Below are 13,388 nucleotides of genomic sequence, written 5' to 3'. Positions count from 1 at the left end.
TGTTGCCTAATATCAGTGTAAGTGCTCAGGCACACAAATGTGTGCCAGTTCTGCCTGTAATGTGGCCTGCAAACAGCGGGTCCACAATACATGGGCATCGGCCATGCGAATGGGTCCACAATCCGGAAGATACGGAGCAAAAAAATGTACATGCTCTATTATCAGTGCAGGCGCATTGGGGACCGCGATTTGCGATCCCCAATGCACGGAATGGGCGGCACACGATCGTGTGCATGAGCCCTCAGTGAAATAATATCCAGCCATTTTTTTTATAAATTGCCACATTGGTTATTTGCTGTTATTTGAACACAGAAAGCTATTTTTCAATAAAGAAAAAATAATGTACTCATTTTCAAGAAAAATAATAATAATAATTAGATGGTGTCATTTCTGAAGAAACTACAGGATGTTGGCTTGAAAACGCTAGAGCCTCAGGGGCACGGAGGGTGGGATTGCTTAACAAAGCACAAGCAACCTCCATGGCTATGGGCCGAAGCAGTGCGTAAAGTTTCAAAATTGCACTCCTAAAACTGTGGGAGGAGTAGCACTCTACTGAAAATCAATGAGAGAAATTTGATTGGTTGTTGGTGGCCTCACCCACTTTTTCTTACCTTGAAATGGAAACACCCAATGACCACATCTGTGATATTTGAGGTCCTTGACATCGATAATGTGAGAATGGCAGCATTTTTAATTTTTCCCATTTAAATTAATCAAAAAAATCTGACTGGCTGTGTTTGGCTCCGCCCACTTTTTAAATTTGAATTACAGTCACCTATTGACCGAATGTACCAAGTTTAATGGCCCTGCCATTAACAGTGTAAGGATGGCAGCAATTTAAATATTGAATAGCCCTAGGTAATATTTGATATGCTGTTTTAAGCTCCGCACAGTTTTCCGAATTTTAACCCTATTCGCCCAGTCATGGTCTGTGCCAAGTTTGGGGCCTCTGACTTTAAAACTGTGAGAATGGCAGTATTTGAAAGTTTTACATTTAAGTCAATAGGTGAAATCTGATTGGCTGTTTTAGGCTCCACCCAGTTTTCCTAAATTTTGACCGCAGCCACCCAGTGAGTAATTGTGCTAAGTTTGGGACACTTGGCATTTAAACTGTGATAATAGCAGCAATTTATATATTTTTTTTCATTAAGTTCAATGGCTGAAATCTGATTGGCTGTTGTTGCCCCACCCCTTTTTTTCCTAATTATGAACCACAGTCACCCAGTGACTAACACTGGAATTATGGCATTTAATGTGTAAAAATGGCAGCAATTTTATTTTTTTCTAAGCTTGAAGTGGAAACACCCAATGACCATATTTGTGATATTTGAGGTCTATCAATAATGTAAGAATGGCAGCATTTTTAATTTTTCCCATTTAAATCAATCAAAGAAATCTGATTGGTTGTCTTTGGTCCCGCCCACTTTTCTGAATTTGAATCCCAGTCCTCCAGTGACGAACTGTGCCAAGTTTGAGGACCCTGCCATTAACAGTCTAAGAGCAGCGGCAGTTTTAAATTTTCCCATTTAAAGGGAACCTGTCACCGGGATTTTGTGTGTAGAGATGAGGACATGGGTTGCTAGATGGCCGCTAGCACATCCCCAATACCAAGTTCCCATAGCTCTGTGTGCTTTTATTGTGTATAAAAAAACGATTTGATACATAAGCAAATTAACCTGAGATGAGTCCTGTACGTGAGATGAGTCAGGGACAGGACTCATCACAGGTTAATTTGTATATGTATCAAATCAGTTTTTTTTACACAATAAAAGCACACAGAACTATGGGGACTGGGCATTGCAGATGTGCTAGCGGCCATCTAGCAACTCATGTCCTCAGCTCTACTGTATACACAAAATCCTGGTGACAGGTTCACTTTAAACAAATTGCTGAAATTTTATTGGCCATTGTAGACTCCGCCCACTTTTTATAAATTTTAACCCCAGTCACCCAGTGACCCACGGTGCCAAGTTTGGGTATTCTGGCTTAAATACTCTGAGAATGTCAGCTTTTTAAATTTTCTCATTGAAGTCAATAGGGAAAATCTGATTGGTTGTTTGTGGCTCTGCCCATTTTTCAAGGTCCCCGAAATGTGACAGAAATTTTCAGGTTGACCCCATGACTAATTGACCCAAGTTTGGTGAGTTTAACTTCAAAGCTGTACGAGTGGCAAAAGTTTACAATTTTTCCGCTGAAAGTCTAAGGCAAAAAGTGGGGTCTTCGGGGGGCCGTCCCAAAGGGCACGAAGGATGGGATCGGTTAAAAAAGCACAAGCAACCTATTCGGGTATGTGCCAAACAAGTGTGCAAAGTTTGGTAATTGTACTCCTAAAACTGTGGGAGGAGTAGCGTATAAAAAATAGCTAAATTATCATTGGCCGTTGCTAGCTCCCCCACTTTTGGGTGTAACCCAAAATGCACCTTTTTATTGGGTTGACACCAACAATATGTTTGGGGAGTGTAGTTTCAAAACTGTGCGAGTGGGCGCAATTTGAAAATTTTCCCTGTCAAAGTCTACTCGCATGGGGCCCGGAGGATGGGATCACTTATTAAAGCACAAGCAACTTACTTGGCTATAGGTCGAAGAAGTGTGGAAAGTTTGGCGTATGCACCCCAAAACTGTAGGAGGAGTAGCGTATAGAAAAAGGGGAGGGCGGAGAAGAATAATAAGAAGCTGAAATATAAACAAAAAATGGAAGAACAATATGTTACAGGCCTTTCAAGCCTTGATGTTGGAAGGGGATACAGGATAAAGACACCCTGCTATTTGTGGGCCTTTCAAGCCTATATAATAATCTATTTCCAAGTCAGAACGTTCTATGTCGTTACACAAGACAGAGCATACAACACTCAGTCCAATCATAAAACAGGAAGGATGAAGCAATCTCTCAGCTTTATCTGTGAGAAACCTCTAGTTAGCAGCTGATATGATCTGTGCTGTTTAGTTACGACTGGGTAAACAACCAATACTGCACTCATATAAAACCCTATTAAGGCCTCCTGCACACGAACGTTGTGTGCCCGTGGCCAAATTGTGGTCTGCAATACACAGGCACCAGCCCATGTGCACTCCGCATCACTTAAATGGGACCGCAATCACGGAGATGAGGAACGGAAGCATAGATCAGAACCCCACGGAGGCACCGCAAAAAAATAGAACTTGTTCTATTTTTTTTTTTTGCAGTGCGGACGGATCACGGACCCATTCAAGTTGAATGGGTCTCAATCCGTCCCGGTCGCCGCACGGACGTTGCCCGTGCAATGGGGACCGCAACATACTTTCCACAGTTTGCTAGGAACCCGAGGCTTAAGAAATGCACTTCAGCCCATACAGGAAGCCATCAATACTCCAGTGTACGCTGTGCAGAGATCGTCACGTTGGTTACAAGACATTAGCCGAATGGCGGTCTGAAGGATATTTAGTGTTCCCTCTGGAGTTTTATAATGCACAGTCTGTACATCAAATGTTCAATTGAAACGTATGTATTCTATTCATACAATGGGGCTGTTTGTAATGCAAGCATTTCTCCTCTCAGTTTGACATCAAGGACAGATAGAGTGTGGCTGCTAGAAGAGCTTGTGTATTAACTCAGCAGCACCCTATCCATCACCTTAAATTGAGCTCAGGGGTGACAGTATAAACAGAGCATGTTGTTAAGTGGCAAAATATAAGGAGTTGTGAAAAGCTCCTGGTATTTTGACAAGGACACATCCTTATGTTATGGGTGGAAAGCTACACGGATGGAAGCTGCGCTGATTTCAGATACAGTAAAGCAAGCCAATATTGATACTGCAAATAGGCTCATTATCCACATCACTGCAACACAGTGATCTAAGCTACCGACCAATGTTTTTTCTCTAAAAGGCTCCCTACAGGTCGAAAGCATCAGTGCTATCACCTCCATCCCTCCATAGTAACAGTACAGGACATATACAGGTGAAACTGGAAAAATGTGAATATCATGCAAAAGTCCATTTATTTCAGTAATGCAAATTTAAAGGAATTGCATTAATGCAGCTTAAAATGAGAATTTTGTGAAAAGGTTCAATATTCGAGGCTCAAAGTGTCACACTCTATTCAGCTAATTAATCCGTATTCCCTGAGCAAAGGGTACCTCAAAATTGTGACTTTGGGGTTTCATAAGCTGTAAGCCATAATCATCCAAATTATAACAAATAAAGGCTTGAAATATCTCGCTTTGCATGTAATGAGTCTATCTCATATGTTAGTTTCACCTTTTAAGGCCTCTTTCACACTTGCGTTGTTGGGATCCGGCATGCACTTCCGTTGCCGGAGGTGCCTGCCGGATCCGTAACAACGCAAGTGTACTGAAAGCATTTGAAGACGGAACCGTCTTCCAAATGCTTTCAGTGTTACTATGGCACCCAGGACGCTATTAAAGTCCTGGTTGCCATAGTAGGAGCGGGGAGCGGTATACTTACAGTCCGTGCGGCTCCCCGGGCGCTCCAGAATGACGTCAGAGCGCCCCATGCGCATGGATGACGTGATCCATGTGATCACGTGATCCATGCGCTTGGGGCGCCCTGACGTCACTCTGGAGCGCCCGGGGAGCCGCACGGACGGTAAGTATGCTGCTCCCCCGCTCCCCGCTACACTTACCATGGCTGTCAGGACTTTAGCGTCCCGGCAGTCATGGTAACCACTCTGAAAAAGCTAAATGTCGGGTCCGGCAATGCGCCAAAACGACGTTTAGCTTAAGGCCGGGTCCGGATCAATGCCTTTCAATGGGCATTGATCCCGGATCCGGCCTTGCGGTAAGTCTTCAGGATTTTTGGCCGGAGCAAAAAGCGCAGCATGCTGCGGTATTTTCTCCGGCCAAAAAACGTTCCGTACCGGAACTGAAGACATCCTGATGCATCCTGAACGGATTTCTCTCCATTCAGAATGCATTAGGATAATCCTGATCAGTATTCTTCCGGCATAGAGTCCCGACGACGGAACTCTATGCCGGAAGACAATAACGCAGGTGTGAAAGAGCCCTTAGTTGCATTACTGAAATAAATGAACTTTTAACGATATTCTAATTTTTCGAGTTTCACCTGTACATAAATGGACGTTCCCCATCTTTGGGTGACCACACATGGACACATATGTCATAACTCCCCAGTTCTCTTTCTTATTTTCAAAGCCAGTCATCATATGCTACTCACCCTAGGATATGCCGAGCCAAGAGGAAAGGTAATAAACGGCAAAACTGAAAATTTCATGGGCAAGAATTAACCTCACAAAAGTATACACTGTTATGTAGTCATTGCCAGATAAATAGTGCTATAGATAGATAGATGATAGATAGATGATAGATAGATAGATAGATAGATAGATAGATAGATAGATAGATAGATAGATAGATAGATAGATAGATAACAGATATATAGATAACAGATATATAGATAAAGAGATACATGGGGATACAAAAGTATACACTGTTATGTAGTCATTGCCAGATAAATAGTGCTATAGATAGATAGATGATAGATAGATAGATAGATAGATAGATAGATAGATAGATAGATAGATAAAAACATAAAAATGGTATGAGCAGCACAGCTGTCAAATAGATACAGTGTGCCAGCGGCTGAAGGGGCAATCCACCAACCAAAAAGACAAAAAAGAAAAAAATTCCACGGCATTCCCACAGCCCTATAAATAGCCTCAGCCATCTTGGATTCTGCCATTTTCCAGTGAACTTAGTGCAGGGAGAGACGTCGGCAGGTGCTAGGGAAAGTTCTAGAAAAGACTTTAAAACTTTTATTTTGCTGAATAGAAGTTCAGGGAAAGAGCATTAGAAGTGTAGGGAAAGGATAGGGAGGAATTATTGAAGTACAGTATTGAAGCAGAACAGGGTCCAATAGGGGAGTGTACAGCTTGGGTAATAGGAACAATCCTATTACACCTTGCTGCACTGACTGCGAATCCAAATTGCGATTATACTGCTGCTTTCAGGTTTGCAATAGATGATACCTCTTTATTGGGGTGCAAGTGCTGTGTGCTGGGTGATAAAGCCATTAACAGGGTTTATTACTAGGAAATATTTATACGTCTTATTATGCCCTTGTGTGGTGCAGTTATATGCTCTAAAGCCTTTTTCGGCATGTATAAGTGGGAAAAAAGGACTTATTAGCAGTTGTGTGGTGAAGTGACAAAATTACAGCCCCTTTTGGCGTGTATTAGTGGGGAAAAAAAAGTATTATTCACCGTTCAGCGGTGCAGTAATATGTTCCAAAGCCTTTCTTGTCGTGTATTAGTGGCAATTTTCTTTTATTATTAGCCGTTCAGCAGTGGAGTTATGTTCTAAAGCCTTCTTTGGCGTGTATTAGAGGCAAAAAAAGTATTATTAGCTGTTCAGCGGTGCAGTTATGTTCTAAAGCCTTTTTTGACGTGTATTAGTGGCAAAAAAAGGCTTATTGTGTGATAAAGTGACAAAATTCCAGCCCTTAGTGGCAAAAAAAAAGTATTTGCTGTTGAGTGGTGTAGTTATATGTTCTAAAGCCTTTTTTGGCGTGTATTAGTGGCAAAAAAAGTATTATTTGCTGTTCAGCGGTGCAGTTATATGTTCTAAAGCCTTTTTTGGCGTGTATTAGTTGCAAAAAAAGGGCTTATTAGCCTTTGTGTGGTGAAGTGACAAAATTACAGCCCTTCTTGGCGTGTATTAGTGGCAAAAAAAGTATTTGCCATCCAGAACTGCAGTTATATGTTCTAAAGCCTTTTTTAGCGTGTATTAGTGGCGAAAAAAGTATTATTTGCGGTACAGCTGCGCAGCTATATGTTATAATGCCTTTTTTGGCATGTATTAGTGGCAAAAAAAAGTATTTGCCGTTCAGCGGTGCAGTTATATTGTTCCAAAGCCTATTTTGTCGTGTATAAGCAGCAAAAAAAGTATTATTTGCCATTCAGAGGAGCATTTATATATTCTAAAGCCTTTCTTAGCGCGTAATAGTGGCAAAATTTTTTATTTGCGGCTGTGTGGTGGAGTGACAAAATTACAGCCTTTTTTGGGGTGTATTAATTTCCTTTTTATTTACTTATTTGATCTAACAGTATGTCAGACTGAGAAGTGACAGGCCCTGCACAGGGGAGGGGCAGAGGCCTAAATGCTTCTGGCGCAGGCACAGGTCGCAGCAGAGTAAGGGGGCTTGGCAGCAGGGGTCACTTCGGCCTGAGCTCCTGGTGTCGTGTCTTGACCAGCAACCCAGCGGTTCTTGAATTGTTGACTCGGTCATCCACTTCATCCCAAGTGACACCCCTAGCCAAGAGTCAGTGGGTTCATCAGACACAACCCTTAGTAGGCATCGCCTGGGAGCAGGCCCTGTGCCCTCACCTGTCCTCAATCTGCCTCTGTACTTTTCTGTTCCCTCAGCCAGAGAAGTATTATATGCTATGGGCTCAGCTCCACTATACAGCAAGGACGAGCTACTAGAGGACAGTCAGCAGCTACTGCCCAGCCAAAATCTGGTAGAGACATCCACTGCTTCCTCTGTTAGGCGGGAAAGTAGTGATGAGGACAGTGGCGTGGGAGCTGGTGTTGCAAGCGGTCAGGCTCCTGGCTCAGTGACCGTTGAGGAGGACATCAGTGACGTGCAGAAAGTACTCGATGATGATGGAACCGATTGCAATTCAGAGCTGGATGGCAAAATGGCTTCATCATCGGGAGAAGAGGGTGGCAGATTGCACGTCAGGCAGAGGCGGAGCTAGCAAGTCGGTAGCGTGGCCGGGAGTCAGCAGGATGGCAGCAGTGGAAGGTCAGAAGCCAAACGTGCCTGGGGTAGACCACCCGATTCGCAGGAGCCTACCTGCCCGGAAAGTACTGGTGCAGGGGTTCACGAAGGGAGCGGCGGTAGCAGTCAGTGCGGAGTGTTGGGGGTAAAATCACCTACTCGGCTGTGTGGCAGTTTTATGTTAAGCCGCCGGAGGAGGTGAACATGGCCATTTGCCGAATCTGTGGGCAGAAGGTGAAGCATGACCAGGGTGCCACTGTTGGCACCACAGCCCTGTGTCAACATATTGTCACGAATAATGGGGAGAGGAAGGACACCAGAAAGACAACATAAGGGAGAGGAAAAAGAACTAGGCCTCAAGGCTAGGGAGAAGGGAAAGGTCATCTCCTAGGAAACCCCTAGATCTGGCCCTGACTCCTGTCAGTATGTATAGATACTGAAGGTGGGAAAATACATACGCCGTAACCTAAACCCTCGGAACCCTGAGAAGCCCTAAAGGTAGTGAAAGGGAATGAGACTACTGGTTCCTTCTCAGGTGAACGAACCAGTGTCTCCCTGAGGCCTAGTAAAAACAAGCACAAGGAAACAACCAAATACAAGAGCAGTACAACTTATCTTATAGAACATGGATGAGCAGGAACACAAGCAAGGTCCACACACCAACTCCTCCAAATCCAAGCAGAGAATATCAACCGCATGGTATGAAGTGTAAAACCAAACTAAATAGGGAAGCAGTAATGACCGCTAGCTGCACCTGACAAGAGGTGTGGTCATTACCAAACAACACTGAGAATCAAAAGACTTTAAGTTAACCTCACGTGCAGTCAGTCTCTCTGATCTTCTAACCTCTGTCACAGAAGGTACCGTGACACTTATGCAGCGTCACCATAAAGTGGCCTTGGAGAACCGTGGCTCCAATGTGGTGGTCCAGCCTGCCACAGCAACCAGTGGCACACACCCGATTTCAGGCAGTTAAGGGTCCACCACCTCAGCCAAAGGGAGCTGTCTGTCCTTTCCATCATCTAGCAGTCCTGATGCTCCTGCTCCTCGCCCTCCAACTCCTCGTTAGTCATTCCGTCAGCAATCAATCACCGAAGTGATTGCAAAGAGACAACAGCATGCGTGCACTCATCCAACGGTGGGGAAGCTGAATGTGTTCCTGGCCAAGTTGCTGGTGCTGCAATCCCTCAATTTCCAAGTGGTGGACTCTGCACCTTTAAGAGAACTGATACCTTGTGCCGAGCCGAGGTGGTGAGTCCCATTTCTTTGCCAAAAAGGCAGTACCAGCTCTGCACACACATGTAGAACAGAATGTGGGCCAGTCCTTGAGCTTGTCAGTGTCTGCCAAAGTGCATGGAAGCGCCGACATGTGGAGCTGTAACTACGGTCAGGGACAATACATGTCCTTTACCGCCCACCGGATGAATGTGGTTCCTGCACAGCCACACCAGCAACTTGGCCAGGTGACGCCGCTTCCGCATCCACACTGCCACGCCGTTGGTCCAGCCACAATGTCCGCCTCTGCTTCCTCCACCATTTTATCAGCCTCCACTGCAGGGACAATGCACAGTGCCCCTCCAGTATACCACATGTGCAGGGCACGGCAGTGTCACGCTGTTCTTCACCTTGTTTGCCTGGGCGAACGGAGTCACACAGGGGAGGAACTGCTCCATGTCCTTCAGCAAGAAATCGAATCCTGGCTTTCTCTGCGACAACTGAAAATCAGAACCATGGTGACCGACAATGGGAAGAACATTGTGTCGGTGCTGCATTAAGGAGGGCTGAGCCATACACCCTGCATGGCACACGTGTGTAATCTGGTTGTCAAGCGGTTCCTGAAGTCTTCCACTCATCTGCAAGACATCCCAAAAATGGCCAGGGAACTTTGCATGCACTTCAGCCAATCGTACACCGCAAAGCACACCCTCCTTGAGCTGCAGCGGCAGAACGGCATCCCCCAACATAGGCTGATATGCGAAGTTTCCATCCGTTGGAATTCCACCCTCCATATGTTGGACCGACTGTATTAACAAAGAAAGGCCATCAACGATTTCTTGATGACCCAAGCGGACAGGAGTACTCCCCTGTGTAACTTCGATGTCAGCCAGTGGCAGCTCATGCGTGACACCTGCCGTTTGCTCAGGCCCTTTGAGGAGGCCACGTTATTTGTCAGTTGCCATGACTACGGGATGAACAAAGTCATTCCACTGCTTCATATCCAGGAACAGATGCTGGTAAATCTGGCATTCCAAAATGGGGGCTTTTTTTTACACCCGCTGAGAGGGAGGACAAACTGAACTACTATAGAGACATCCTATGTAGTCAGTTGGCCGCTGCCTATCTGCACCATCGTCCATCCTTTGGCAGGTCTGACTGGGGGGGACCTCTGCACTCTCGTTCCACTGCCATGGTTGCTGTGGCGGGGTGGGGGGTAGGAGCAGTACCAGCTCCATCAGCAGCAGCTTAAGTCTAGAGTCGATGATGAGCAGTTTTTTTTAACCCGCCTACTGAAGAAACTACTTACCAAAAGCAGCAGCTAGACCTGGAGCAGAACCTGAACCAGCAGGTGGTGGCATACTTGGACAGCACCCTGCCACCCCACATTGAAGATCCGCTGGACTACTGGGCAGCCAAACTGGATTTGTGGCTACAACTGGCAGTTTGCCCTGGAAAAGCTGTCCTGCCCGGCCAGTAGTGTGGCATCAAAGCGGGGGCCATAGTTACCCCAAGAAGAACTCGCCTGTCCATCCAAAATGTGGAGATACTGACCTTTGTCAAGATGAATCAGGACCTGCCAGTATTTCCACCCACCAATGCCTGATGCGTCAGATTAGATCATCCATGCTGCCTCACCCAAACCTTGACAGAAGAGACCGGTTTCTTCTGGATACCTGCCTCAGCTACTATTCTAAGACTGCCACCCGCCTAATGCCACACATCTGATGCCAAGTGCTCCTTCTTACACCCATCATTGTCAGCAGGTATTGTTATTGCCACCCACCTCTCCACTCTGTCACTGGGTCATTCTGTGGTCTCCTGATGCTGCTGCCACCTCACTACTCAGGTCTCCTAATACTGCTGCTGCCACCTCCACACTATGTCACCTTGCCAGTCTGTGACCTCCTCATGCTGCTGCTGCCACCTCCACACTATGTCACCTTGCCAGTCTGTGGCCTCCTCATGCTGCTGCTGCCATCTCCACGCTGTCATTGTGCCAACCTTGGCGTGGTGCCCGGGCTTAGACATGTCCTACACCGTAGGACATGTTGGCTAATCTCTCAATTTTAAAATCAGTTTGAGGGTTTAGTAAGACCGCAGAGTGCACCTTTGCTATTGCTGTTATTTTGTTATATTGTTATATTGATTATGACATCCATACAATTGTGGTTCGCTGCGGGCATCCTCCACCGTATGCATTTTTGCTGGGGATCGCCATTAGCAACGGGCCACAAGTGCAGGATTTGCCCCCTTATATATATGCACGACTGCATGTGGGTTTGAGCACCTCCTGCTAATACCACGCTAGTCTTTTCAGTTTGTACACCTCTACACTCTGTCATTGTGCCAGTCTGTGGCCTCCTCATGCTGCTGCCACCTCCACACTATGTCATTTTGCCTGTCTGTGGCCTCCTCATGCGGCTGCTGCCACCTCCACACTCTGTAATTGTGTCACTCTGTGGTCTCCTCATGCTGCTGCCACCTTTACACTCTGCAATTGTGACACTCTGTGGCCTCCTCATGCTGCTGCTGCCACCTCCACACTATGTAACCTTGCCAGAGTGTGGCGTCCTCATGCTGCTGCTGCCACCTCCACACTATGTAACCTTGCCAGAGTGTGGCGTCCTCATGCTGCTGCTGCCACCTCCACACTATGTCACCTTGCCACTCTCTGGTCTCCTCATGCTGCTGCTAAATCAACACTATGTCACTGGGCCACTCTGTGGCCTCCTCATGCCGCTGCTAACTCAACACTATGTAAATAGCAACTCTGTGGTCTCCTTATGCTGCTGCTACCTTAAAGCTATGTCATTGGGTCACTCTGTGGACTTCTCAAGCTGTTCTCCCACCCTCCCCACTCCATGACTAGGCCACTATTTTGCCTTTTTGGCCTGGTTGGCATCATCATTTATTTGACCCTTCTTCTGATCTGTCACAACAGATCCTGTCAGTGTAGCAGCTGTAAGGCCTGTATGGTCCCATCAGAATTTGCTTATGATTTGGTAGCCAAAAGCAGGAGTGGGTACAAAACACAGAAGACATGCAAATATTCCATTCACGTGTAATCTCTGTTTTGCATCCACTCCTGTTTTTTTTGGGCTTTAGCAATACTGGTGGATTACTGACCAAATGCTGACCGAGTGAAGGCGGATGCTCAACAGACAGAACCTGTTTTTTGGGGGGTTATTGTTCTGACGGATCAGAGGAAAGGCAAAATAATCAGTGACGTCAACGCAAACTTACTGCTGACACCCTCTCCACTCTGTCACGGGGGCTCTACTTGTATAAGCGTTTAATAGAACAGGTTCTGTAGACATCTATGTGGAATCAGCTGACGACGGTGTAAAAGATGTGTGCTCTTTCACGCTACAGTAGGATCTTGGGCCTCTGCACGGTTCTTTATACCTGGCACTAACATCGACCTGTAAGTCTGAGTTCACACTTGAGTTATTTAGTCAGTTTTGGCCCTGTAACTGCCAAATAAGTTAACTGCGCAGTGATTCTAAGAGCGACGCCTGTCATGTTCGTGTCATACTGACTCACTGTATTGTTTCACTACCACAGCAGACTCCCTAGGCATGTTACTGCAAGGCACAGTGTTCTACACCACTATGCAGGCTCTCTGCAGCCAGGAAATAGTTGTTTTTTAATGCGATTCGCCGTGAATAAATTCAGATCGAATCAAATCTTTTTAGAAAATTCGACGAACCGACCGAATCTAATTTTTAAGAAATTCGCTCATCTCTAATCACAAGATTACTATGACAGATATCACCTCTGTATTGATAAGAGATGATCCACCATTCACAATAGGTGATATCACAGCTTATCTACTCCCTCCTGACCTCTGCACAGGACACAAAGCATGGCTAGGAAACTCTCCTATAGAAGTTAATTACATCTCTCTACTCTCTGGAAGTCTTTCACATATTTTAGGCCCAGTAGCCTGTGTGAACACAACATGATTTTAGGATTATTTTTTTAAATATAGATAGGGACATGGAAAATTTTACATATTCACCAAAAATTATAAATAAAAAAAATCTGTTTAACATAAATACTTGATTTAAACAATTGGTTGTTTTCTGATGACACAAGCCCTTTAACTACCTGTGGTTAGATACTGTTAGCAGTGGCGGGTTATTGGCACTAACTCACATTACAGTGCCTTGCAAAATTATTTACCCCCCTTGACTTTTTTCTTATTTTGGTGCCTCACAACCTGGAATTAACATGGATTGTTTCAGGTTTTGCATAATTTAATTTACAGAACATGCCCACAACTTTGCAGATGTTTTTTTTTATTGTGACGCAAACAACAAAAAAAGTCAATGTGTATAACTATTCACCCCCCTAAAGTCAATACTTTGTAGAGCCAGTTTTTGCGGCAATCACAGCTCCAAGTCGCTTTGGATATGTCTCTATGAGCTTGCC

The 13,388-nt window shown here is 45.3% G+C and overlaps 1 protein-coding gene across 6 annotated transcripts in view; it reads right to left on the bottom strand.

Moving 5' to 3' along the window:
* The window catches only part of SFMBT2 (Scm like with four mbt domains 2), a 300,595-nt gene that overhangs the window by 208,637 nt on the left and 78,570 nt on the right, over positions 1–13,388 (bottom strand). The gene's annotated exons all lie outside the window — the stretch shown is intronic.

The sequence above is a fragment of the Bufo bufo genome, chromosome 1, assembly GCF_905171765.1.
Source record: "Bufo bufo chromosome 1, aBufBuf1.1, whole genome shotgun sequence".
NCBI classification, from domain to species: domain Eukaryota; kingdom Metazoa; phylum Chordata; class Amphibia; order Anura; family Bufonidae; genus Bufo; species Bufo bufo.
Note: the sequence above shows the minus strand (reverse complement) of the source record. Positions and strands in the feature narration are given on the sequence as shown.